This window comes from Buceros rhinoceros, unplaced genomic scaffold, assembly GCF_000710305.1.
Source record: "Buceros rhinoceros silvestris isolate BGI_N320 unplaced genomic scaffold, ASM71030v1 scaffold33166, whole genome shotgun sequence".
In the NCBI taxonomy this organism is placed as follows: domain Eukaryota; kingdom Metazoa; phylum Chordata; class Aves; order Bucerotiformes; family Bucerotidae; genus Buceros; species Buceros rhinoceros.
Genome location: NW_010418670.1, coordinates 1 through 238, shown reverse-complemented (window position 1 = coordinate 238; position 238 = coordinate 1).

Here is a 238-nt window from a genome sequence, read left to right as displayed (position 1 = left end):
TTCTTTAAATACAAGTCGTTGACCGCCACTGGGTGTGCGGGCACCTTGAGGGAATTTAACCCTTGCCTACACCCAGCGCTGGATAAACCTACGTGCTCCTCAACTGATTTTGATTGCGGAGTTTACTCCGCGCATCAAGGGCAGCTGCCGCGTTTTCCGGGAGGGCCGTGCTGGGCCCTGCAGCGCACGGTGCTCCTGAGGGGCGGGGGGGCCCTGCCAGCACCCCCCGGGGCCAAGC